Below are 25,417 nucleotides of genomic sequence, written 5' to 3'. Positions count from 1 at the left end.
TTTGCATGCTTTTGAGAGCAGCAGGGTGTTTACTGGCAACAGAGCTGCTAGTCAGTCAGGAGTACTGGCCCCTGGGAGAGGTGGAGAGGAAGCACCCACTCTCTCCACTTGCTGTGTGCCTGGTATGTTGGAACTGGCTGGGCATCAGACCATCACCAGAGACCTTCCCACAGAGTTCCTCCAGCTGCTGGGAGTGGTGAAGTCGGGGACCACTGTGAGAGTGGGGAGCAAGTGGTGTGAGCATGGAAGGAGGGAGCTTGAGCAGAGAAGGGAAGCCTGGCAGAAGAACTGGTAGAGAACGGATGTTGGCAGAGGGAACCTGGAGTGGACGAGGGACTGAGAATAAAACTCCCTTTAAACCCCCAACTTCTTGCCCTTGTCTTCATTTGGTCTCATTGACTTCATAGGGAACTTGCCCCAGACGGGGAACCCCCTCCTCCCAGAGGAACAGTCACCCTCTACTCTCTCAACTACAAAGGATTCCTGCAGTATGTCAGGCAGGGGTGACTATGTAATTTGTAGGGCCTAGGGCAAAATGGAAACACAGGACTTCTTGTTCAAAAATTATTAAGAATGTCAAGACAGAGATAGCGGAGCATTAACCAAAGCACTGGGTTCTTCTGAGGCTGGGGCACCTGACAACTGTCCACATTTGAGACCCATGTGCCTGGCCTTGATGCCCAGGGCCGAGATGACTTCCTGTCTAGATTTCCTAGTGCAGCAAGGCCTCACCACCCAGTTGTCCCAGCTCAAATGTAGTATCTGAAGAATGGGAGAAATTGGGGGCTCTTCCCTACATTTTACCTGCCCAGAAGGCTGGGAAAATTTGGTGAGTTGAGATTTCACTTAGTAGGGAAAATAGGGAGCAGCAGTCTTTATTTTTAGTGATTTCTAGCAAACCTCCTGACTTGTGGAGACCAAAATCCTACATAGATTATCATTTAAGGATAAGGGCCATATATATACACACACACACACACACATATATATATATAAACATATATTTACAAATATATAAAAAATACATATACATCATTTCTTTATTGTCACTTTAGTGACAATATAAAACAAAACTTACTTTCATGGATCTTGTATTTTATCTTTATTATAATTGGGAGTAGAAATAAACCAGAGAAAAGTAGACTGTGTGATGAAATGAGCTCAATGCATTTTCATGAGAAGACTTGCAGTAATAACCAGAAATATTTCTCCTGGAAAGAAAGAGAAAGGGATCTCTAGTTAAAGCTGGAAGATGGATTGCAAAGCATCTCTGCTCTCTATAAGAATTATATAGAATAATTTTTTTGATAATATAATCTATAAATTCAAAAGAGAAGAGCATGGTAGCAGGTAAAGATATCGATGCCATTTTGGAAAAGAGAAAGCAGTTAGACTGCTTATCCTCACTTAGGAGAGCAGAAACATCCCAACCCAAGCTTTCAGAACAGGGGCCAAGAAGACACGACCAATTCAAGGCTTACAACTCTAGAGAGGTACCTACTATCTCTGCAGATGGGAGCAAAGAGTCCGAAATGGGAAGATGGCTCAAGAATGCTCTTGAAAATTAAAAAATAATAGTTGAAATAGAAATCGAATGAGAGAGTTGGAAGATAAAATTGAAGGGATTATCAATCCACTATAGTTTCAAATCTTTGCATGATGGGTTCTCATTGATCACCTAACAGAAGTCTAGATTTTTTTTGTGTGTATGTTTTCCCCAATGTTCTTTTTCAATAAAATATTGGAGGATTTCCACTGGTGCTTGTAGGATTAACCGATATTCTATCTTTATCACTTTTCAGTTTTTCCACAGGTCCGCATGACAAGTGCCGGGGCTCAGACTTCATCGGATTCATTTCCCTTTATGATGTATCAAGTGCAGTGCAGGACATCAGGAGCATGCCTCACGTGGGATAGGAGCTCGGGTACCACCAGGCCTCATTATCTTCCTGATCCACTGTTTGTCTCACTCTGCTTATCAAAACTTTGCCCACCCAGGGCTAGAACACACCATATATCCATCACGGATGTAAATATGTGTAATAAGCCATAAGTGGCTCTTAACTGGAATATAATCTTAGTCACTGTCCATGAATGTAAGTCTCCCCAGAGAAAAGACATTTTTCCTGTTTACACTCTATACCCAATATCTGGAAAAGAAGGTGGAACATGGTGTGGCACTCACTAAATGTTTATTAAGCAAATGAGTGAATTCTGTGTTGCAAAAGACCCTGGTTAGAAGGAGAAATCATTTTCAAAATAGAGACATAGGTCCTTTCCTCAATGTATTAAAGAAGTGCGACACGGTTCCAATGGGAAAGTAAGCACAACTGCTAGTGTGGGCACTGAAATTGTATTGGTGATAGATATAAGAGGTCACCCACTTGATTTTATATTAGGGTGACCATAATTTAGGATCAACAGCACACTTTTCTGAGTGAGAAGAGGATGATCAAAATAACTATCAGGCATTAATTTATATACAACACGCATAAAGCGTGAATGTTCCAGGCAACCAGGATATGTGATCACCCCATCTGGGTTCTCCTTATATTTATATTTTCCAATCAACCAAAATGGTAACATAAAATGATTTAAAAATTCTTATAGAATATTCTTTCTTGTGGATTTCCACATCTGAGAAACAGTATCATAAAGGCCATTCCAGCATTAAAATGAAAATTGGATAAGCAGGCCTCTAAGAGATTTAATTATCCTGTGAATGGAAAATAGAAAAAAGTGTGTCTTTAGGAGAATGATTTTCAGGGAGACTATACTGAGCTACGATACGGTGTCCACTGAACCATTTTCCTTAATGCACCTAGTGATTTGTATAAGTAATTCCATGTCTGCATCTGGGTACTGGCCTGAGGTCGAGACCTTTTCCCTGTCCCCTGGCCCATGGTTCTCAATTATGTATTTTTCTTCTCTCATAATCTTTCATCTTTTTGTTTTAAAGGATCAGTTTTCTCTTGTGCACAAAGCTGGGACCCAGGGGCTGCATACAGAAGGGCCAGCACCCCCTAACAGGCTGGGTGAGGGGGCTGCCAGGTGATGAATGGATGCATGTGGAGCAAGGTAATAAACCAGCACCCCAGTCATGTAATCTTCCATTAAAATGAAATGCGCACCAGGCATGCGGCGTTTCTGCAGCTCCTACCCTCTCCCATAGAAGATCATGAATAAAGAGGGAAGTGTGCTGCTGACAGATGCCAGCATGCATAAAAGACACTTCCTATAAAGGCGAAGCTCCGGCTAACAGATGGACTAAAGATGTGAGATGCAGAAAGATTTACCCATCTAAATAATTCAAGGGAATGTCGTATGGCAAGCTACTGCTTTTCGGAGGGAGCCGGCAGAAGGTGCAGATGGGAAGGCAGGCCAAGCCTTTCCCATAAACCCATTAAGAACAGTACTTGTCTGAGCGACAGTATGTTGCAGTGGCCCAGGGAGAGGCCAGCAAATGAGAAATTTGCTTCTGGAGTTTGTCCCACAAGGTCAAGAGCATATTTAATAGTGAAGGTTGCGGCGTTTAATGAGAATGCAAAGGGGTGTTACATGGTGCGCGCTCACCTCCTGCCCTCTTCGGTTCTCTCCTATTCCTGAGTTCTTTGTCTTGTGAGAACTGAAGTGGTGAGAGGTGGAGATGCCCAAAGCCCTCATCAGAGGTCTAGCAAGGCTCCATCTTCTTAGGTAAACAGACAAGAATTCTGCATTCAAGAGCCGAATGACATGTGGCGCGACTGCTTCCTATAAACGTTTGTCGGAAACATAGGACCACTGTGTTTACTTTCCTGTATTTGACCACCGATGTCCCCAGGCCCTGCTGACCCTTGCTGTTAGCCTCCTTGTGAAACGTTCAGGCCTGTGTCATTGCACATAGTTGGGTTTATTTTCCTGTATTTGACCTGTTCCCGACTGTGTTACACTCAACTTGGGCAAAAGGGACGCTTCCTTTCCACCAGGACTTGCTCCGAGTAGGTGCCCAACAAATACTTCTTGAAAATGAAGCCCTTTCAACTTAAAGGAGCCTCCCCTTAAGAGCCCCCCATCCTGCACAGCTGTGCCAGCATGTCCACATCTCAGGCAAGATGAGATGAGGTGTCGTGGACAGGAGAGCTGGCCCTGGTTAGCTGGGCTACCGTGGACTGGACAAAGCCTTCATTCCTTAATGTAGAGCAAATAACAAAGTGATTTCTAATCCCCTTTCCAGCCCCAGTACCTACTTACTGGGGACCAAACAGCAGGCAGTCAGCATCCAGCAAGGGGTGGGTCCGCAGCCTACAGACTTTCTTTCCTCCCATGGCCATTGCTGCACCACCCAGAGGTGGTGTTCACAGCACGTCCAGGATGGAAAACCTAAAGGCCGTGGGATAAGCATTCCATTTCCATGTATTTTAAGATAATAAAGGACTGCCTTTAATTTTGAGACCATCAGATTTTGGTGTCTCCTCATATGAAATGAAAGAAACAGCAAAATAATAGATTTTGCTTTGTTTAACTGCCTTGTAAAAAACAGAAAAGTCAGTGCCCCTGTGTATTCTTCCCCTGCCGTCAACCTTTTCTTCCTGGTGTCTTAATTTTATTAGTTAGGCATTTAAAAAGTCTTAGTAGAACTGCATCTGTAAGCCCAGATAGAAGGCACGGGTTCTCCCTTCCTCCAAACGAGTTTCATTGATGCTCACTGTGGATAGCTTTTGAGAAATAAATATTGATTTCATGGGTTTTTGTGGCTGTAGCTTGCCAATTACCAAAAAATCATGTCGTTAAAAAGCCACACGAAAATCAAATTGTTGCCAGTGAGGTCTCATTTTTCCAGTTCCCTAAATGATCCATTCAAGGACTCTCTTTTCCTGCTTTAATTAGTTTTCACCTGGCAGCTGCTGTCCATACTGCTCAGCCTTCAGTTTACCTCTCTACCGGCGCATGAGTTAGTTCATAATCTAAAACCCATCAGAAGCCGCAAGGAAAACAACTTGGGAAGGAGCGCTGAGGTGGATCCTTCTGTAGAGCAGATCATCTTTGTAAGTCACCTTTCATTCGTCCAGTTTATAAATGTCAGCTATCTTGCAGAAAGCTCCATGAATTTGGACTGTTGCTAATTCCAGTTGCTAGTTCACGTGTTGATCTCTGTGCTCATTTCCCTCGGTCTCTTCTGTGTTAACACTCGTGTGTGTGTGTGTGTGTGTGTGTGTGTGCGTGTGTGTGTGTGTGTCCACCAATAATCTGGGAAGGTTTTTTTTTGTCTTCATTTTTTTTTCAAGGTTTTTTCTTGAATCCTTTTTGACTTTGGCCCATTTAGAGCATTTCCCGCTGGGGGCAAAGACACAAGGTTTACAGCTTTAAAGTCATGGCCAGAGGCACCCTTTCTGCTTCCTTGGCATTGGAAATGGCACAAATAACTTCTTCATGTCTGGTATGAGGTGTCACCTCGTTGGTGACCGACATGGCAGTGCTGCACAGTATGGATTCGAGTTGCTATCCCCTTGCTCATCACATCCCACAAAAAGGGTCTTGCTGGCCGCGATGCACCAGGCTCCATTTTTAAAACACCATGACAGTTTGTAGTATTCCAAAGGCTTTTCTTCCAATGTCACCAAATCCTTCACCAGCTCTCATGACCTGATACCCTGGTCCAGGCAGGAACGGCAAATATTGATCTCAGGCCAGCTGCGTGGTGGGAAAAATGAGCGTGCTGCTCACTTTTTTCCATCAGAGCACACCCCCGTTTGAGGTCCCGGGGGCCATTCTGTTTAGTGAATCTGTAGAATGTGAGCCCCCAGGGCCTTGACTTCCGGGTTCTGCAGGGCCCGTGTAGGAAGGAGATGCTGGATTTTTGCTTGCTTCATTTTGCTCATTTGCATATCTCCTGCCACCAACACCCAGAAGCAAGGCCCCCGGAAAGAGCTGTGGAGCGATTCCAAGCGAGAGCTACCTGAGAAAAGTCAGGCCCAGGAAGTGCCCCACAATTTGATTACTTTAAGAACCTTGTCAGTTGCTTCCCATTAGCCCTCACTGATCCGATGAGGGACAGACCGACCAGTCTCACATAGGGACCCAGCTGTTTCTCCCTTATAAACAGCACTTTTCTGTTAAAAGTGTTTGTCATGAAGGTTATGACAAATTATAAATTTCCTCTTCCAGCTTTGCTTTCGGGATAGTCCCATCGTGATTTCCAAGCTAGATTTATAAGGATCTGCTGCCTTAAAGTATGATAGTGAAATTAAACAACAATGAAATATCTCCAGTTGCCAATATTGTTTTATTTTCAGGAACTGCGTTCAAAAGAAAGCAGACCTCTTTTCAGAGGAAAGAAAGGCAATAAATGAGACATAATGATTTCCATTTGCCCCCAAATCCACAACCAGTAACCTTCCTAGGAGGGTTACTCGTCTATCAGCTATACCCACATGCAATCACATTGTGAGTATCTCACTCTTAAATATAAATGGATAGGAGGCAGAGCCAAGATGGTGGCATGAGTAGGACAGTGGGAATCTCCTCCCAAAAACATATATATTTTTGAAAATACAACAAATACAACTAATCCTAAAAGAGAGACCAGAAGACACAGGACAACAGCCAGACTACATCCACACCTGAGAGAACCCAGAGCCTGGTGAAAGGGGTAAGATACAAGCCCGGCCCGGTGGGACCCGAGGCCCCTCCCCCCAGCTCCCGGCGGGAGGAGAGGAGTTGGAACGGGGAGGGAGAGGGAGCCCAGGACTGCTGAACACCCAGCCCTAGCCATCCACACCAGAGCGCAGACACAGTGCATGCGTGGGGTGCTGGAAACTACGGAAACAGGACAGTAAGACCTGTGAGCGGGTCCCGAAGCCGGCACCCCTGTGACAAAGAAAAGTGAGTGCTTTTTGAAAGTCTTAAAGGGACAGGGACCCCATAGCTGGACGGAAGCATTCTGGGTCACAGTCTAGCCCCTGGAAATTCCAGGGAACTGCGGGCACACTAACACCCTGGGCAACAGCTCTGAGACCCCTCACGGAGGTAAACAGCCAAACAGCCCCCCGTCCATTACCCCTCTGGGGCCCCACCATAGCAGAGCAGCAGCCTGAGGCTGGCCATGCCCACAGCAAGGGAGCTTCCTCCATACCAGCTGGGAAAGATACAAAGACCCAGTCTACACGCAATTGCCCAACACAAGCCGCTAGGGTTCACAGTTGTCCCAGTAAAGAAAGGCCAGGAGCAAGTGGAAAGAGGCTTGACTCTCCCAGCTGATAGACACGTCAATAGCTCACCATTGCACCTGTCAACATGAAAAGGCAAAAAAATTTGATCCAGACAAGACTAACCCAGACAGCTTCGACATCTTCTACATCTTTCCCTGAGAAGGAACCTGGGGAGATAGATTTAACCAGTGTTCCTGAAAAAGAATTCAAAACAAAAGTCATAACCATGCTGATGGACTTGCAGAGAAATATGCAAGAACTAAGGAGGGAGAATACAGAAATAAAACAAGCTCTGGAAGGACTTCAAAACAGAATGGACGAGATGCAAGAGACCATTAATGGACTAGAAAACAGAGAACAGGAATGCAGAGAAGCTGATGCAGAGAGAGAGAAAAGTCTCCAGGAATGAAAGAATTTTAAGAGAACTGTGTGACCAATTGAAACGGAACAATACCCACATTATAGGAGTACCAGAAGAAGAAGAGAGATAAAAAGGGATAGAAAGTGTCTTTGAATAAATAATTGCTGAAAACTTCCACAAACTAGGGGAGGAAATGGCCTCTCAGACCACAGAGGTACACAGAACTCCCATGACAATGGATCCAAGGAGGGCCACACAAAGACACATAATAATTAAAATGGCAAAGATCAAAGACAAGGACAAAGTATTAAAGGCAGCCAGAGAGAAAAAAAGGTCACCTACAAAGGAAAACCCATCAGGCTATCATCAGACTTCTCAACAGAAACCCTACAGGCCAGAAGAGAATGACATGACATACTTATGCAATGAAACAGAAGGGCCTCGAACCAAGAATACTGTTTCCAGCATGATTATCATTTAAATATGAAGGAGGGATTAAACAATTCCCAGATAAGCAAAAATTGAGGGAATTTGCCTCCCACAAACCACCTCTACAGGGCATCCTACAGGGATTGCTCTAGATGGGAGCACTCCTAAAAAGAGCACAGAACAAAACACCCAACATATGAAGAAGGGAGGAGAAGGAATAAGAAGGGAGAGAAATAAAGAATCATCAGACTGTGTTTATCATAGCTTAATAAGCTAGTTAAGTTAGACAGTAAGATAGTAAAGAAGCTAACCTTGAACCTTTGGTAACCACAAACTTAAAGCCTGCAATGGCAATAAGTACATACCTTTCAATAATCACCCTAAATTTAAATGGACTGAATGCACCAATCAAAAGATACAGAGTAATAGAATGGATAAAAAAGCAAAACCCATCCATATGCTGCTTACAAGAGACTTACCTCAAACCCAAAGACATGCACAGACTTAAAGTCAAGGGATGGAAAAAGATATTTCATGCAAACAACAGAGAGAAAAATGTAGGTGTTGCAATACTAGTATCAGACAAAATAGACTTCAAAACAAAGAAAGTAACAAAAGATAAAGAAGGACATTACATAATGATAAAGGGCTCAGTCCAACAAGAGGATATAACCATTCTAAATATATATGCACCCAATACAGGAGCACCAACATACCTGAAACAAATACTAACAGAACTAAAGGGGGAAATAGACTGCAATGCATTCATTCTAGGAGACTCCAACACACCACTCACTCCAAAGGACAGATCCACCAGTCAGAAAATAAGTAAGGACACAGAGGCACTGAACAACACACTAGAACAGATGGACCTAATAGACATCTACAGAACTCTACATCCAAAAGCAACAGGATACACATTCTTCTCAAGTGCACATGGAACATTCTCCAGAATAGACCACATACTAGGCCACAAAGAGAGCATTAGTAAATTCCAAAAGATTGAAATCCTACCAAGCAACTTTTCAGACCACAAAGGCATAAAACTAGAAATAAATTGTACAAAGAAAGCAAAAAGACTCACAAACACATGGAGGCTTAACAACACGCTCCTAAATAATCAATGGATCAATGACCAAATCAAAATGGAGATCCAGCAATATATGGAAACAAACGACAACAACAACACTAAGCCCCAACTACTGTGGGACGCAGCAAAAGCAGTCTTAAGAGGAAAGTATATAGCGATCCAGGCATATTTAAAGAAGGAGGAACAATCCCAAATGAATGGTCTAATGTCACAATTATCGAAATTGGAAAAAGAAGAGCAAATGAGGCCTAAAGTCAGCAGAAAGAGGGACATAATAAAGATCAGAGAAGAAATAAACAAAATTGAGAAGAATAAAAGAATAGCAAAAATCAATGAAACCAAGAGCTGGTTCTTCGAGAAAATAAACAAAATAGATAAGCCTCTAGCCAGACTTATTAAGAGGAAAAGAGAGTCAACACAAATCAACAGGATCAGAAACGAGAAAGGAAAAATCACGACAGACCCCACAGAAATACAAAGAATTATTAGAGAGTACTATGAAAACCTATATGCTAACAAGCTGGGAAACCTAGGAGAAATGGACAACTTCCTAGAAAAATACAACCTTCCAAGACTGACCCAGAAAGAAACAGAAAATCTAAACAGCAATGAAATTGAAGCGGTAATCAAAAAACTACCAAAGAACAAAACCCCCGGGGCAGATGGATTCACCTTGGAATTTTATCAGACATACAGGGAAGACATAATACTCATTCTCCTTAAAGTTTTTCAAAAAATAGAAGAGGAGGGAATACTCCCAAACTCATTCTATGAAGCCAACATCACCCCAATACCAAAACCAGGCAAAGACCCCACCAAAAAAGAAAACTACAGACCAATATCCCTGATGAACGTAGATGCAAAAATACTCAACAAAATATTAGCAAACCGAATTCAAAAATCATCAAAAGGATCATACACCATGACCAAGTGGGATTCATCCCAGGGATGCAAGGATGGTACAACATTCGAAAGTCCATCAACATCATCCACCACATCAACAAAAAGAAAGACAAAAACCACATGATCATCTCCATAGATGCTGAAAAAGCATTTGACAAAATTCAACATCCATTCATGATAAAAACTCTCAGCAAAATGGGAATAGAGGGCAAGTACTTCAACATAATAAAGGCCATTTATGATAAACCCACAGCCAACATTATATTGAACAGCGAGAAGCTGAAAGCTTTTCCTCTGAGATTGGAAACTAGACAGGGATGCCCACTCTCTCCACTGTTATTTAATATAGTACTGGAGGTCCTAGCCACGGCAATTAGACAAAACAAAGAAATACAAGGAATCCAGATTGGTAAAGAAGAAGTTAAACTGTCACTATTTGCAGATGACATGATATTGTACATAAAAAACCCTAAAGACTCCACTCCAAAACTACTAGAGCTAATATTGGAATTCAGCAAACTTGCAGGATACAAAATTAACACACAGAAATCTGTGGCTTTCCTATACACTAACAATAAACTAATAGAAAGAGAAATCAGGAAGACAATTCCATTCACAATAGCATCAAAAAGAATAAAATACCTAGGAATAAACCTAACCAAGGAAGTGAAAGACCTATACCCTGAAAACTATAAGACACTCTTAAGAGAAGTTAAAGAGGTCACTAACAAATGGAAACTCATCCCATGCTCGTGGCTAGGAAGAATTAATATCATCAAAATGGCCATCCTGCCCAAAGCAATATACAGATTCGATGCAATCCCTATCAAACTACCAACAGCACTCTTCAATGAACTGGAACAAATAGTTCAAAAATTCATATGGAAACACCAAAGACCCCGAATAGCTAAAGCAGTCCTGAGAAGGAAGAATAAAGTGGGGGGATCTCACCCACCAACTTCAAGCTCTACTACAAAGCCACAGTAATCAAGATAATTTGGTACTGGCACAAGAACAGAGCCACAGACCAATGGAACAGAATAGAGACTCCAAACATTAACCCAAACATATATGGTCAACTAATATTAGATAAAGGAGCCATGGACATACAATGGGGAAATGACAGTCTCTTCAACAGATGGTGCTGGCAAAACTGGACAGCTACATGTAGGAGAATGAAACTGGACCATTGTCTAACCCCATACACAAAAGTAAATTCAAAATGGATCAAAGACTTGAATGTAAGTCATGAAACCATAAAACTCTTAGAAAAAAACATAGGCGAAATCTCTTAGACATAAACATGAGTGACCTCTTCTTGAACATATCTCCCCGGGCAAGGGAAACAAATGCAAAAATGAACAAATGGGACTATATCAAGCTGAAAAGCTTCTGTACAGCAAAGGACACCATCAATAGAACAAAAAGGTATCCTACAGTATGGGAGAATATATTCGAAAATGACAGATCTGATGAAGGGTTGACATCCAAAATATATAAAGAGCTCACACACCTCAACAAACAAAAAGCAATAATCCAATTAAAAAATGGGCAGAGGAGCTGAATAGACAGTTCTCTAAAGAAGAAATTCAGATGGCCAACAGACACATGAAAAGATGCTCCACATCGCTTGTCATCAGAGAAATGAAAATTAAAACCACAATGAGATATCATCTCACACCAGTAAGGATGGCTACCATCCAAAAGACAAACAACAAGAAATGCTGGCGAGGTTGCGGCGAAAGGGGAACCCTCCTACACTGCTGGTGGGAATGTAAATTAGTTCAACCATTGTGGAAAGCAATATGGAGGTTCCTCAAAATGCTCAAAATAGAAATACCATTTGACCCAGGAATTCCACTTCTAGGAATTTACCCCAAGAATGCAGCAGCCCAGTTTGAAAAAGACAGATGCACACCTATGTTTATTGCTGCACTATTTACAATAGCCAAGATATGGAAGCAACCTAAATGTCCATTAGTAGATGAGTAGATAAAGAAGATGTGGTACATATACACAATGGAATATTACTCAGCCATAAGGAAAAAACAAATCCTACCATTCGCAACAACATGGATGGAGCTGGAGGGTATTATGCTCAGTGAAATAAGCCAGGTGGAGAAAGACAAGTACCAAACGATTTTACTCATATGTGGAGTATAAGAACAAAAGAAAACTGAAGGAACAAAACAGCAGCAGAAGCACAGAACCCAAGAATGGACTAATAGTTACCAAAGGGAAAGGGACTGGGGAGGACGGATGGGAAGGGAGGGATAAGGGTGGAGAAAAAGAAAGGGGGCATTACGATTAGCATGTATAGTGTGTGGGGGGCACAGGGAGGGCTGTGCAACACAGAGAAGACAAGTAGTGATTTTACAGCATCTTACTATGTTGATGGACAGTGACTGTGAATGGGGATGTGGGGGGACTTGGTGAAGGGGGGAGCCTAGTAAACATAATGTCCTTCATGTAATTGTAGATTAATGATACCAAAATAAAATTTAAAAAAAATATTAAACTAATAAAAATAAAAATAAAAATAAACTGGGCCTTTTAGCAGGATAAGGTAAAAAAAAAAAAAAATATATATATATATATATATAAATGGATAGACCAGAATCACCAGACCTCGGAGGAAAATACTTAACATGTAAGTTGGAAACATACAAGGAGGAACAAAGAGAAGAAAGAAGAAGCAAAACAGAGAAAATTGCAGGGAATAGAAGGAAAAAATGCCATCATTAATATCCAAATAGAAATCGATCACATGAATGAAATGAGGACAGGAACTTTCAAAGGGTGAGAAGTCCCTCACCTCCAAATGGGGAAAAATGACAAAGGAATAAAAATTAGGGAAAATTTACAGAAGTTGAGTATCAGTGTTATGTATAGTTCAAACATGTGGATAATAGGAGTTGTAGAAAGAGAACACAGGAACAGAGGAGAGGACATCACCAAAGTACTAACAATATATTTCCCCAGAATGATGCTGGCATGATGAGCCCGGATTACCTGCTGTGTTTGGGGGTTAACACTGTCAGAAGTTCTACTATCAGTGGTCCTACAGATACGTGAAAAAGGCAGCCATGATCATTGAAAAACAGAATCCTGCACGAAGTGGAAGTGCAGTCACAACACCGTCTGTGGCCAAGCAGTCATTATATGATCTTCAGAACGTAAACTTTGCCTGTGGATTTCACTAATACGTGTGAAACGATTACACCGAGAAAGGCAGAGAACCGTTGACGTGCGTGTGAGTGTGTGCACAGAAGAGAAAAGACTCAAACTTCACTTTACAGATGGTGAAGTCAAAAGAGAACATCTACAAATGCAAAATTAAGAAATAACAGCGTAAGCAGGTTAGCATGGCATGCAAATGAGTTCCAAAATAAACTGCTAAGAAGTTGAAAGCCATTGGTTGTTGGGAGTGAGCACTGGCACAGGATGACAGGATTGTTGTTTGAACAGATCTTATAGAAATAGGGATCTATTTAAATCATGAATTTTATATATTTTAGCATATATTTTAGCACATATACTATCTATTTTAACACATATACTATATAATCTGTTATAATATCATGTTTAGATCAACAGATTTTGCTATGAAAAAGCAAGAGAAATAATAAGAAATAAAAGACCACTGTTGAATTCTGTTGGAATAAAAACAGAATGGTTCACTCTGTAATTTTCAAAGGGCCACGGTGAATAATATATACCTGACCATGTGAACTTAATTTTCCTGACAAGCATTAAGATGTATCAGTATGTCCATTATACACAAATATCCCCTCCACACAGTCACACAAATGCCCTGATATATACATATGTAAGTAAAATGAAGTAGAGAAATGAGTTTGTAAGTGACTCACATGTATACATCCCATCCATTCATGCACAGAAAAAACATGTCAAGCAAATCCCCTGTGCTTGGCACTGTGCTACATGCTACAGATTCCAAGATTAAAGCGTACTTCCCGCAATGTCCTGATATCATGAAAAAGACTGAGAGGGCGAGTCTTTAGTTCTCAGCATTTCAAATTCGTTGCCAAAACTGCCTGCTGAGCTGTGAGCTTCCATTCAGTCTTCCAGGGCATAAGCTGCAAATGAATGTTATCTCTGGAAACACATCTTTTTGTCTCTTTGTTTGCGGCCAGGGAAGTGGGTTGGAAATGCTTAAATCAATGTTTACTTAGAAAATAAGAACTAATTATTTTTTTATGATTTAATTAAAGTCAGCTTTTCTTTTCCCCTTCTGTTTGTTTATGTGGGAGGGAGTGCAGCAAGGATCTGAAACTGCTAACAGGAGATCTTGGGCCTCACGTGGTCCTGTAAGTTCAGATCGGATATCCTCTAAAATTTTATTTAAGCGATTGGCTCCGTCTTCAGTCACATGTCCAAATTTGGCCTGACAGAGGACAAGCAAGCTTTCTGATAGCTTTTCCCATGGAGTCCTCAGGTGTCAAGCAGCCTGAGCCCGAACAGGCCCTCAGCCTAGCATAAGGTACCCTTGCTAAGTTCCCAGGAGTCCCGGTCTGTGCTCCAGTTTCTACTGTAGGTTAAAGATACTGGATTCCTTTGCTCTCGTGACAGCAGATGAGAGGTTGTCAAGCCCTGCTTCCCCAAAGTGAGATTCCACCCTGTTGCCATGAACCCTACATCATGCTTTGTGCAAATACATTTTTGTCGCCGCATTACATTTTAACTTACTGTTAAAATACGCTTCAATATGTTTGAAACAGTGTTGGGAGGCTCGAGACTATGATGTGTCATAAAGCATCACCTCTACCCAATGCACCACAAATAAAAATCATCTCTTGCACCCATACTAATATTGAGATTCCCCTCTGGAACTTCTTGGTGTGCATGGGGAGAGAGGGATGGAGATGCAGAAAGCAGAGCAAACCAATGCTACAGCCATTTTCATGTAACTATCTCAATTTCACTCACTAACACAATTCTATGATTTAAAGGGTATGTTCGCATTGTACCTATGAGGAAATGTATGATAAGAGAGTTTGGGTGAAATATTCAAGTTTCAGTGAGACTGAGTTCCCACCCACTCTCAGATTAATTCATTTATGCACCATGGTCATGTGGCCAAGAACAAGATGTGTTAGGTGCTGTAATGGGGGGAGGTTCCGATGGAGAAGCAGTTCTGTGTTTGCTCATGTCCAGTCTGAGTACTCTACCCCGGGAAGTTTCTGGGTCTGCTATTAACAGTGTATAAGAAGGAAGACCTTGGTGGGTGGTTGCCTGGGGAAGAAATCAGCCTATCTTGCTCTAAGCTTTCTTCTCCTATCTGTTCAGATTTGCCTGGTTAAAAAAGCAGCCTCCAAATGAACAACAGCAGCAAAGAGAACCTCAGCTTCTCACCCAGGCGCCCCATCTGTGCTAACCTCACAATCTATGTAATTAAAGGCAAACATTACTAAATACTGGTAGTGCCTGTGCTCGAGTCATACTCTCTTTTAAAACAAAAAACCACTAGGAAAATTATATGCAAAAAGCTACATTAATAAAGCACTCAGGTACAAATTTATACTTTAAAAAAAGTTAGGAAATACGAAACCTGAGAGACTCTTAGTCACGTACACCCAAGCATATTTCTCATATTCTATATAGAGCTGTTTTAACAGCTTAATGAGTAATCTAAAAAAATTATGTACAGTGTAAGTGAATTCATGTTACCGGAAAAATGTTAAGCTTTGATCTTTCCAAAGTTTTCCGTCCGTTAGTTAAATGTGACAGCTCAGCTTTTCGGGACTATGTGTGTGGCAGCAGTCCCCTTATCCACAGGCTTTAAGACCGTATTTCCTCACCGAGGGTGAATGTCCTTCATTCTCCCTTCCAGGCTGCCACTTGGAGTAGATTCTCAAGTATGTTGAGACGATTCCTCCCACAGGACTAGCTGTACAGTAGGTGGGGTCAGCAGGATAGATGGGGCTGCTTGATGTGAGTTTGCAAGAAGCCAGTACCTTTGCATCCCTTGGGCTGTTGGACCAGTCTCTGGAAAGCCAGCCCTGGGCTTGCAGCCAGTTGTGTCAAGAGGCTAAAAGCATTTAGAAAGCCAGCACCCCAGAGAAGGTGACACTTGAGGCTCTTTCACGTTAGTGCATCTCACGCCGTGCAGAGCTTTTACAGTTGTTGCCACATGCACAGAAGTCCACATCCGGGCATGGTGAAAAAATAAATAACAATCAGTCACTAGAAGGGCATCCAACCTGAGTCCCAGGTGTACGGATGGTGGGTTCATTCCCATCTTCCTTTTGTTGGGAGTTCTTTGTCATGCCCCCATGTCCATGATGTCATTGTAGTAAGGTCAGATTTGAATTATATACCCAAAGTATATAATTAATGATGCTCAGTTTCAATTACAGTCTCTCATTGATCCCAGCCTGCTAAGAGGAACCTTGGGGGCAGCCAGTCACACTGCAATGTGGACAGGCGGAGGTCTGGCGGGCTTGCTCATCTGCTTGGACTGCCTAGGTAAGTTTGAATATGTAGAGAACTTTAAAATGTAGGCAGGCGATGCCTCAAAGACATGTGGGTCATGTCCACATGGGCCGCATCTTGGATATGATGAGTGAAATGAAGACTGTGAGAGGAGGTTGCCTAGGGAGGTGCTCAAGAGGTACAAGGCAGAGAAGAAGGTGCCCCATCAATGTGTGTATGGGAAGAGATTGTGGAGGGTGGGTAGACGGCTCTTGATAGGCTTTTCCCTTTGTCTTAGATGACTGTTTTGGTCACATTATACTCATTTCTGACATTCGTTCCACTTTGTTAGTGGTATTTCCTTTCTGTAAGAGTACCTCTAAATTTTCTAAGCTGTATATGCTAGGGCACAGATCTTGCATGAATCTGTAAGTGTGAAAGGAACCAGTAGCAAGGAGGCCTAGGAAATCATTTAGAAAAGTAGTTCTCAAGTGGGGTTCCCAGGCCAACAGCATCAAAGTCACCTGGAAACCTACTAGAAATGCAAACTTTTGGACCCAATTCTAGACTTACTGAGTCAAGAAACTCCAGGGGGTGGGAAACAGCAGTCTGACTTTTTATGAGTTTTCCTGAGAAATCTAAGGTATGCTAAGGCATAGACAACCACAGACTGAGGGCCACCCAGATGAAGAGGAGTAAAGCCAGGACTCACACAAGGAAATCAGACTTGGGAGTTCTTGCCGTGAGCTGTCAGAACTCAAGGACTTGTGATCATCTTCCCTTTAAAGGTTAGTGAGAGCAAGCACAGCCCTCCCAAACCCAAACAGTCACGAAGAAAACATTGGGCTACGGCTACACAGTAGGCTAACAAGCAATAGCGAACAAAATGCCAGGCCTGTTCTTGCTGCTGTTTTCTTCACATGATGTTGTGTGTGCGTGGCTCTGCGCAGTTCTGTTGGGGGTGTTCATCTCCATGGAGGGGCACTGTCCGCCTCATTGCCCTTGTACGTAGGAGTGTGATGGGAAAGGCTGAGATTGAGCCCAGTGCTTTCAAATCTAGCTTCCCGTACCCTCCCGTACACAACCCTCCATGTGCCCCATCAGGGCTCCAGACCAGGTGCTGGCTTGATATGGAAGTAAGACAATGAGGGGTTTGAGGATGGAGAGTAGGAAAGAAAGAGAGAATCAACCTCAACAAAGAGGGTATGAGGTAGGGGAGGGGGAAATCAAGTGATTGTGAAAGAAAGAAAAAGACGGAGAAGATTGAGCTAGAAGAGCAAAGGGAGAGAGAGTGGGAGAAAGAGAGAAGCCAGAATTCAGGAACCTGAGGGAAGTGTCGGGAGGGCGGGAGACACAGGCACACCCAGCAGCTGTTTGAAATAGATTGCATACCCCATCCATTCCGAGTGGGCTCTTTCCTGTGTTTGTCAGCTGTCTGCAATGTGGTGATTAATCATTCATGTCAGAATCCCTAATCCCATTCAATGGAAAACAAATGCCGTGGCACCCAGCCCTTTGCTCATCCCATGCACTTCGCATGCTTGCCTGGGCGAGGCCGTCTGGGACAAAGACAGTTTTCTGGGGACCCGCAAAACATATTCTGGGCAGGTCCCCCTGTTGAAGTTGCCCTATGATCTCAAGGGCCTTGCCTTTATACAGGAAGAAAAGAAACTCACTAGCGATAAAGGTCAACTTGTGCTAGTTAAGCAAACAATCATCATTCATTTAATTCTCTTTTAAAGAGAAAAGTGGCCTCAGTTATTTATAAAGCTCCTTCCTCCAAAGAACACAGAGAAACTCAAACCAGTTACTTCATCCGTCCTCCTGGCATGCCTTTGTGGCAAGGATTCACTGTCTTGTCTTATTTCTTAAATTCTTTATAAGTTTGTGCAATCTTGTGTCCTGCCCGTCTCAATCTTCTGGCTCCACTTTCTTCCTCACTTTTTTCTTCACCCACATAAAGTTTACAATGGAAAAAACAGACTAGAAAAATAATTCTCCCTATGACGGTCTCTTCATTAAATGGCATTGTGAAAAATGGACAGCTACACACAAAAGAATGAAATGGGACAACTATTGTATACCATATGCAAAAATAAAATTCAAAATGGATTAAGACTTTGGATATAAGTCCTGAAACCATAAAACTCCTAGAAGAAAACATAGGTAGTAAGCTCTTGGACACGAGTCTCAGCAATATTTTTTGGGACCAATCTCCTCAGGCCAGGGCAATAAAATCCAGAATAAACAAAAGGGAGTACATCAAGCTAAAAAGCTTTTGCCCAGCAAAAGAAACCATCAAAATGCAGAGCAACCTACAGAATGGGAGAAGATATTTGCGAATCATACATCTGCTAAGGGTTAGTATCCAAAGTTTATTAAAAAAACTTGCATAGCAACATAAAAAACAAACAAACAACCCAATTAAAAAAGGGGCAGAGGACTTGAACATTTTTTCAAGGAAGACATACAGATGGCTAACAAAACAGATACCTGAAAAGATGCTCAATATCACTAATCATCAGGGAAATGCAAATCAAAACTGCAAGGAAATACCGATCACCGCACACCTGTCAGGATGGTTATTATCAAAAAGAAAAATAACAAGTGTTGGTGAGGATGTGGAGGAAAGGGAACCCTTGTGCACTGTTGGTGGGAATGTAAATGGGTGCAGCCACTATGGAAAACAGTATGGAGGCTCCTCAAAAATTAAAAATAGAAATACCATAGGACCCAGCAATTCCACTTTTAGATACTTATCCAAAGAAAACAAAAGCACCAAATTGAAGAGCTACATGCACGCCTATGTTCACTGCAGCGTTATTTACACTAGCAGAGATACGGAGGCAACCTATCTATTGATGGATGAACAGATAAAGAAGATGTGGTACATATATGCGCTGGAATATCACTTAGCCATAAAAAAGAACAAAATCTTGCCATTTGTGGCGACATGGATGGACCCAGAGGGTATTACATTACATGAAATATGTCCGACAGAGAAAGACTAATACTGTATAATTTCACTTACATGTGGAACCTAGAAAACAAAACAAATGGAACAGAAACAGACTCCTAGATACAGAAAAACAAACTGTTGGTTACCAGCCAGGAAAGGGCTAGGTGTTAAGCCAAATAGGTGAAGAGGATAAAGAGGTACGCACTTCCAGTTATAAAATAATTAAGTCCCGGGGATAAAAAGTATGACATAAGGAATATAGTCAATAAAATATGGCAATAACTTTGCATGTTGACAGATGGAAACTAGACATATCATGGAGACCATTTCATTATGCATAAAAATATTGAATCACTATGAGGTACACCTGAAACTAATGGGATACTGCATGTCAATTATACCTCGATAAAAAATAACAGTAATTTGCCCTAGACTGCATTAAAACAGACTGCTTGGAAACTGCCATTTGCACTTGGAAAATAACAAGATGGCCTAGCTTTGGGCTGAAGCATTCAGGCTACGGACACAGGAAGGCTCTCCACCTGGGACGCTGGACAGCTCATGGCACATAGTTTTCCAGCCATAACCATCGGTGTCCTTACATGCTAAGGCTGGGATACTGGTAAGACCTTTAGTGGCTTTATGTAAGTACTAAAAAGATGTTCCTCCTCGCAGCCATGCACAGTTCTAGTTCAACATAAAAAAAGGGTGAGGAGTTCTCCTATTTTTTCTTCATGATGACCACTATGCTTTTAAAATACATAACATTTTTCATAAAACTTTTCCCTCATTGTTTGTCAACGTGTCTTCTTTGTTGTTGCCCTAACGTACGTGCACGACTGTATTCTACAGTAAGAAAAAGCTGGAACTTGGAACTTGATTCTGGCTGGGTTTTGAAATACATTTACTTCCTGAAAGATGTATTAGGCATCAGGTCCATGTATGGGTTTCACACTACTAGACTTATTTAAGCTTCACTTTAACAACAACCTTACATGGTAAATATTACGATCCCTATTTTTCAGGGACAGAAATGAACTCCCAGAAGTGAAGTGGCTTGCTCATGATCACACAGCTAATTAGCTACAGCGTAAAATTAATAGGCCCTATTATCCCAGCCTCCATGGCCTATTTCATGTAGGGAAAATAGGAGAGAGGCTGAGAAGCCGACAGGGAGCTCAGAAGATCCGGTTGTAAAAACTAGGATTCTTTGGTCTAAGTTTATTAATAGAGGAAACTAGACAAGAAGTTATACTGTTGAGCCGTCTGGCACACTCAAGAAGGGTCAGGCATTACTTACTGTACGCTTTACTGTACCACACATTCATGAGGACACAGGGTTGTGTGATGAGGGATTTAGAGAGAAAGGGAAAAGATGGCTGGAGAATATCTTTATCAGTGCCTGGGACATAGTAAGACCTGAAAAAATATCTAGAAGATGGATGTATGGGTGGAAAACAGCTGAGCATCAGATGAACCTTTTGGGAGGAAGATACACCCCTGGGCCTGGGAACTATCAGAAGGGCCAGAACATCCAGGTTTGGGGGTTGTGCCAGGGATCAAGGGACATATTGTGAAAGACCAGAAGAGGTTACAGGGGTGGGATTCTAGCCCTTTTCTTTTCTTTTTTAGTATGGAGGATACTTGTTCCGTAGCTCCATCTTCCTCTGCTAGGAGAAATGTGAAGTCACATATAAACATTAGCTTTAATTAATATTCACACAAAATATGTTTTATTAAATGAAATACCTATTTAATGACACTGAATGCAAAATTAAGACCAATTTTAACATTAAAACATATATCCCTTTCTGCAAAAGACCTCTGATCTGGGGGCCAGTCTTCCTGGAATACTTCAGTAGCAGATGTTGTGAGATACGGGCACACAAGAAGAAAAAAGTGAAAAGAAAGATGAAAAATAGCAACTGATCCACAATCAAACAGCAAGTAGGGATGGGTTACACTTTACCTAACAAGAGAAGAGCTCATAATCTTAATTTTAATGTCGTCGTTCCTCTAAAATGAAGGACTACAAGAAGGGCCACTCCATGAAATATAAAGAGACTAATTGGAACAACTGAGAATGCTCCTCTGCAGAACCTCAATAAATACATCCTAAGGGGAGGGAGCACCCAGGGTGCTGCTGGTCCAGAGGCAGAATTCAGGAAGAATGGAGTCAGCTGAGAACAGAGGCAGATGAAGTGTGCCCGTGAGAGGTCTGCGATCGGGGACATCCATGATATTTCTTTATATTTCCCCAGCCCCTGACGGGAGCCCGTGAAGGACAATGATTGCATTTTCCTACCTGATAGCTTCTGTTTCCAAGAGAGAGTTCTGGGCTGGATAGGATCTTAGAGTGACATTTCTTTTCTGCTTATGCTGTTCTGAGTTCTGCAAAGCAGCAGTAGAAATTTGCCAACACAGAGCTGCTAACTAGGCTGCTCAGGAGGGAAGTGGGACCTTGGGGACCCCTCCCAGCAATCCGTCCCACTCTTGGTGGTCAAGGACTTCGCTGTCAAGAGAGAGCACATGCGAGGCGTCCCGGTGGCCCAGGTGTCGCAGAGGAGACGCAAATACCAGACGCTCCTTGGAGTAAATGACTCTATGGTCTGTTCCGCTCATCCTCCTAAGAATACTCGGCATTCAGTGGGTTAGAATTAAACTCCCAGAGGACTTCTTTTGTGGCGTGATTCTAATTTACCTTTTGTTTAACTAGAACCTAAAATATGTAAGACTCTTACTCCGATGGGTCCTCTGGCAGAATAGGAAGAACAAGACACGAGCTGCTTGCTGCCCATCGGTGTAAGGTGACTCCCGCTGTTCCCTCCCTTCCTCCCTCGGCAGCCTAAAGGAGGTCCGCACGGTGAATTTATCCCTCCTGGCACTGCAGTTTATCATCGCTGCGTGCTCTCTAAATCCACTTTTAATTCACTCTTGTGTCTTGGAGGGCGTGGCTGCATGCCTGAAACGTCCTCCCACGGAAGAATGAACAGAGGTACCATGCTCAGTCCTAAAGGTGCCTGGCCCGTGTGTCCTGATTGCCAAGCATCTTCTTCTGAGTGCCAGAGGGGCCGGAAGCCCCAAGGTACAAATCCAAGCCATTTTAATTTCCCTCCCATATTCCTGAAGGAGTTTAATCTCAAAACGTAGAAGCAGCCAACTTGCATGTCAGTCTCCTCTTTGTAAGAAAACGCAGTGGTTCTCACAAGAGCATCTAAATCCCAGATGGCAAAAGATGGGGACTCCAGAAATGCACGAGCCGGTAAAGGGTGGTAGAGGGAACCGTTCGGTTTGGGTATTTCATTTGTCCCAGCTAAAATCTCATGATCAGCTTCTCAGCAATGCTGCTTACTAGCTTTATTCCTTGGTCTGTTATCTTTCACACAAATGGTGATAACTTCCTATTTGTTTTACTAGTAATGCTCTTTCAAAGAGATAAACATTTGGATTGGTTTTGACTAACCCTAGTATTTTCTGCTTTTAATGATTTAAAAAAAAATACAGTGTTTTTATTGGTTTTCTGTGTGGATACCAGAATGAGGAATGAGCAAACATTCTGTGCAGTCATTTTCTTTGCCCAGTGTTCGCTTTGCAGGAACACGTGTGTCGGTTGCTCTGTCTGCCTTCAGCTCACGTGTAATATGATAATAGAGGATTCATTTCCTAGGGACTCCAAAATTATTTATTCTTCTGTGTCCTAGGCATTTTGCTGGTGACCACATGGTGAACGGAATTGTCACACCTCTGCAAAACTAACAGATTAATGAGGAAGAGAGGTAAGTAAATAATGTAATAAATGTTACAATAAGGGCAGCATCTAATCCACACTGAGAGGGCCACTGAAGGATTTCACGTGGGAAAGTCTGTGGTCTTAAGATGAAAAATGGAGAAAAATGATAAAGAGGAGAAGCAGGATAAATCAGGGGAGGAGAATGGAGAGGGAGGGGCCTGTGTTACTGTCACAGGGGGTCACTATGAACACATTTCCAGATGCAAGGGGGAGCATCCAGTGTGGCCAGGCCGTTGGGTGTGTGTGTGTGTGTGTGTGTGTGTGTGTGTGTGTCAGGGCGGGGGTGGTTAGGGGTTGCAGGTGGCAAGATGTAAAATTGGATAAGTAATCCAATGACAAATCACAGAATATCTTTTCCATCATCCTCATGGCCTCCTGGAACCAGGGAAGTGATATGACAGGATTTATTCACATTTTGCAAGAACCTTTCTCACTGCAGTACTGATGTGGGGTTGGAGGGAGGCAAGGCTGGAGGGCTTAGGGGGCTCCTGCAGTCATCTGGTTTGCAAGAAAAGTGGCCTGGGCTGGGAAGCAGTAATGGGGTGAAAGAAGTCAAATTCTAGAACTTGTTTAAGTAGAATTGCAGGACTTGGCACTTAGATGCAAGTTTGAGGGAGAGAGAGGAATCAAGGTTGGGGGGTTGCCCACACTGGGGGTCTGGCTCCTTGGGGGGTTGACAGTGCTGGCCACTGACATAGGCTAGTGCTTATCGCAAAGCTTCTTCCCACTTGAAGATGTATATCCAGGGAAGAAATACTGGTAGCTGCATGTGGGAACTACTGGAAAGGCAGGGGTCTCCAGCTTGGCTGTACAATGGGATTACCCAAGAAGCTTTTAAAAAAATATGGACGCTGGGATCCCACCCCCTTAAATTCTGATTTAGTTGGTTGGGGGATGACCTAGGGTAAGGATTTTTTTTTAAAAAACCCTGCCCAGATGAGTACTGCCACTGTGGAGAGCCACTGGTGTCCAGGGCAAGTGGGATCTGACATGAGGACAATAAGCCAGGGTAAGAAATTGGAGGTCTTTGACCATCAGGTTAAACAGCATGGAAATAATCCCAGAAATCTGTTCAAAATTCACTGCAGTATACTACTCCTCGAACCACCCCTTCTTTCTCTCCCACGGCACCCCCTTTTTATTTCCAGTCTTCAGGATCTTCCGTCAATGGTAAAACTCCTAAATTCAAAATCTCCGGATCATCTTTGAGTCCCTTCTTGTTTCACATCCAATCAGTTTCCTCTTCCCAATGGATTTGTAGATGATTCTTTTATATTCCCCCAATTCCACTCTCCTAATCTTCCCACCCAGATTATTACCACATCCTGCTAATGGGTATCTACCCACCAAACTCTATCTGCCTCCAATCCCTCACCACTGCGCTCTGTTCCCATTCCATGTTCTGTCTAAAATATAATTCCCATCACGTCATTTTCCTGATCAAAAATTTCTTTCCTTTGGTCTGATATTTATCCATCCAAATCTACCTTTCTGGGTTATTCTTTCAGTAATTTCATCTTTCAGTAATTTTTAAAACAGTCAACTTCAGTTAAACTGTGTCTATTCATTACTCCCTTATGCACTTTTGACATGCTTAACATATTTAAGATTTTCTTCTCTCGCTCCTTCATCCAGTTCCAACTGAGCTGAATACTCATCTTCTCAACCTAGCCTCCCCTAATCATGCCAAAATTTAATCTTCCCATGAATTCATAGCAATTATTGTTTACACCACTCATTTGGTACTTAAGGTTCAATCTCCCTGTGAAATTTCTCCTAATTTTTGCTGCAATTCAATGTCTCATTTTCCCAAATAGCTTCTAAGCTGTCACCACAAGGATAAAACATGGTTCCTCTAAAGTTCCTCGAACATAATAAGTGTTCAGATTTATTTAAAGGAGTGAATTAATGAATGAATAATGATCTGGTCTGAACATCTCACAGTGGCTATGTGTCTTCCTTCTGATATTGATGGAAAGGCCCGTCTTCATCACTGTCCCATCCATGCAAACTTTCCACGTGCCCATAATCACTAGAGGGTCGCTGTGCTACCCAGATGAGTTACCACAGCACTTGGCTACGACAGTCAAGTGCACGCACAAAGGCCAGAGGATAATGCAGAAGAGTCCACTACTTTTTCCTTAAATTTTAACTTCAGTCCACATGGACTCTACCTGAGGTCTGAGTTGGAGAGTCCCTCCTCCCAGGCCACCTAGTCTTCTCTTTTCTCCCTCAAAATACTCCTTTTTCTGTTTCCTTTTCC

At 42.4% G+C, this 25,417-nt stretch overlaps 1 long non-coding RNA gene across 1 annotated transcript; it reads left to right on the top strand.

Annotated features, from left to right (window-relative positions):
- Positions 1 to 2,982: 2,982 nt before the first annotated feature.
- Positions 2,983 to 23,134, top strand: LOC118973442 (uncharacterized). Its single transcript, XR_005062770.2, has 4 exons — positions 2,983 to 3,078; positions 4,867 to 5,024; positions 16,351 to 16,459; positions 23,066 to 23,134. It is a non-coding gene; the product is annotated as an uncharacterized lncRNA (long non-coding RNA).
- Positions 23,135 to 25,417: the final 2,283 nt, after the last annotated feature.

This window comes from Manis javanica, chromosome 14 (genome assembly GCF_040802235.1).
Source record: "Manis javanica isolate MJ-LG chromosome 14, MJ_LKY, whole genome shotgun sequence".
NCBI classification, from domain to species: Eukaryota; Metazoa; Chordata; class Mammalia; order Pholidota; family Manidae; genus Manis; species Manis javanica.
The sequence above is the reverse complement of the archived record's forward strand: the minus strand, read 5'-3'. Positions and strand labels throughout refer to the sequence as shown.